The following is a 3303-nucleotide window of genomic DNA, read 5'->3' as shown; positions in this document are numbered from 1 at the left end:
ATCGAAGACCTTAACACAAGAGTTAGAACTATCAAACTCCAAGAAGAAAATATAGGGAAGCATCTTCAGGATCGTGTTAGCTAATGCTTTCTTAGACTTTATACCTAAAGTACAAGCTACAAAGAAAAAAAAAAATAGATAAATGGGACCGCATTGAAATCGAAAACTTTTGGCCCTCAAAAGACTTTATCATGAAAGTAAAACAACAATCTACAGGATGGGAGTATATATTTGGGAGCCAGATATCTGATAAAGGATTACTATCCAGAATATAAATAGAAATCCTTCAACCTAACAACAAAAACAAAATCAACACCATTAAAAATGGGCAAAAGACTTGAACAAATATCTCTCCAAAAAGGATATACAAATGGCAAGAAAACACATGAAAAGATGCTCAACGTCATTAACCATCAGGGAAATGCAAATCAAAACCACAATGAGATACCATTTCCCACCCATTATAATGGCTGCTATTTAAAGAAAATGGAAAATAAGCACCAGAAAGGATGCAGAGAAATAGGAACAATCATTCAGTCCTGGTGGGAATGTAAAACAGTGCAACCGCTGTGGAAGATAGTTTGGCAGTTCCTCAGAAACCTAAGTATAAAATTACTATATGACCCAGCAATTCCACTACTATGTATACACCCAAAAGAATTGAAAACAAGGTCTCGAGCAGATTTTTGTGCTCCAATGTTCATAGCACATTATTCACAATTGCCAAAAGATGGAACCAACTTGAGTATACATTAACCATGAATAAATAAGCAAAATGTGGTATATACAAACAATGGAATATTATTCAGCCATAAAAATGAATGAAGTCTTGATCCATGTGATAGCATGGATAAAACTTGAAGACATTATGTTGAGTGAAATAAGCCAAACAGGAAAAGACAAATATTGTGTTATCTCATTGTTTTGAAACAAATAGAATAAGCAAACTCATAGAGTCAAAATCTAGATTATGGGTTACTAAGGGACAAGGTGGGCTAGGAAAGGGGAAGTAAAGGCTTAAAATGTACAGGGTTCCTATTTGCAATGATGAAAATGTTATGGTAATGGATGGTTGTGATAGTAACACAATATTATAAAACTAATTTTAACAGCATTATTTAATGATATCTGAATATCATTAAAATGGGAAATGTTTAATTGTATATATCGTTAACAATAATTTCTTTAAAAAAACCCATGGCACTACATTACACAAACAGTGACCCCTAAGTTACACGATAGACTTTGATCAATAGTACAAGTATAAAAATGTGCTATTGTAAATTGTAACAAATGTTCCTCATCAGTGCAAGGTGTTGATGGGTTGGTATATTGGAATTCTATATTTTATTCATGATTGTTTGTAAACACATCTTTTCTAATAGAAAAAAAAATTTCATACAAAGCAAATTATATCATTTTTCTTGCAAACACTTTCTCTAAAATTATTAAACTGCAATAGTATAATTTAAATGTACAACATGAATGTGGTGGTCTGGAGTTATATTTACCATGGAAAAACATGTTTTAAACTTAATCCATTCCTTTGGTTTTCAACCCATTCTAAGTAGGATCTTTTGATAGGTCTATTTTATTTAAGGTGTGGCCCACCTCGAAAAGCATGGATCTCAGCCCTATTATTGGATTCTTTTATAAGCAGAATGAAATTCAGAGAGAGAAAGAAAGCCACAAAGTGGGAGAGACCTTGTGGCTTCCACTATGGTCTTCTTATATGACAAGCAGACACCACTATGTATCTTCTTATATGATAAGCTAAAGACCAAGGATTGCCAGCAGTCAGCCCCAGAATACCACAGTCTTCAGCAGGAAAGCTTTGCCTCGATGCCTTGATTTGGAATTTTTCCTAACCTCAAAATAATGAACAAATAAATTCCCATTGTTTAAGACAAACCATTGCATGGCATTTTCTTGAGCAGCCCAAGAAACTAAAACAATGAATAAACCTATTTGGAATGCAATTTAAGGAAAAAAAAATGTAAATACAGAGTACGTTTTCACCTCATAAAACATCATCATATTAAATGAAAATGGACTCTATTTCTAAAGTTTGCACACTTATAGCTATATACCTCTTGTTAAATTCTTTCTCTTGGATTTTGTTTTGCTTTGCTTTGTCTGGCAACAATAAAAAAAAAATTATAATGACTCTCACGTCTTGGTTTACAAGTTTAGAAAAAGTAACTTCATTGATTCTACTGTTAAATCTAATTACTTAACTGGCATATATTAAGAGAAAATTCAGCTTCAATAAGAGTAATCAACTATTCTAAGCTTATTACTCCTTTTCATATGGGAAAATCTCCGATCAGATGTAGGTTTGCACTTTGGAAAGCAGTTTGGAGTTTCCTAAAAAGTTAAGCATTTACTTTTGACCCAGAATTTCTACTCCAAGGTATCTATCCATCTTCCCCCAAAATGACAGCACATACCATATGAAGATTTTAAGTGAATGCTCATAGCAGCATTACTCAGAATTTTAAACAACTGGAAACAATCTAAACAGTCTATCAATAGATGTCTAGAAAAACAAAATGTGGTGTATCTATGTGACAGATTATTACTCAGCAATAAAAACGAAATTATCCATTGATAACATGCAACATGAAATCCAAAAACATTATAGTAAGTGAAAGAAACTAGACGAAAGATCACATACGGTATGATTCAATTTATGTGGAATTTCTAATAAAGATAAAACTATAGAGACAGAGAACAGCTCAGTGTGCTGGGGCTGGTACAGAAGTGTCACATCAGGAATAGGCATGAGGGAAATGCCTGGAGTGATGACAATATTCTAAAATTAGATTTTGTTGCTGATTGTACAACTCTATTAATTTAATAAAACTCCATCAAATTGTGCACTTAAAATCAGTGAGTTTTATCATAAGTTATACATATATAGAACTTTTTAAAAATTTAGTCTTGTTCTACTCACCTCCTGCTAATACTTCATATACTTTTCCTGTGTTTTATTCATGGTCAGACTAGATGCTTTTTCATTCTGTGATATTCTCCTACTGAAAACTTGCCCAAATATGGCAGCTCTTCATATCTCCCTCCTTCTGTCTGCTTGGCTTGTTCATTCACTAAGTCATTCAATTATTCAACAAAACTATATTGAGTCTTTACTAAGTATCAAGCCCTGCGCTAGGTGCTGAAAATGCAAGAGAATAAGCCATCTCCTGATGCTCCTCTCTTTTCATTATAAATTCTGTCTTTATTTTACAGTATCACTTTTCCCATCTTCACCACCTCTACTAATAACTACCCTATCTATGTCAG

Source organism: Tamandua tetradactyla, chromosome 24 (genome assembly GCF_023851605.1).
Source record: "Tamandua tetradactyla isolate mTamTet1 chromosome 24, mTamTet1.pri, whole genome shotgun sequence".
Lineage (NCBI taxonomy): Eukaryota > Metazoa > Chordata > Mammalia > Pilosa > Myrmecophagidae > Tamandua > Tamandua tetradactyla.
The sequence above is the reverse complement of the archived record's forward strand: the minus strand, read 5'-3'. Positions refer to the sequence as shown.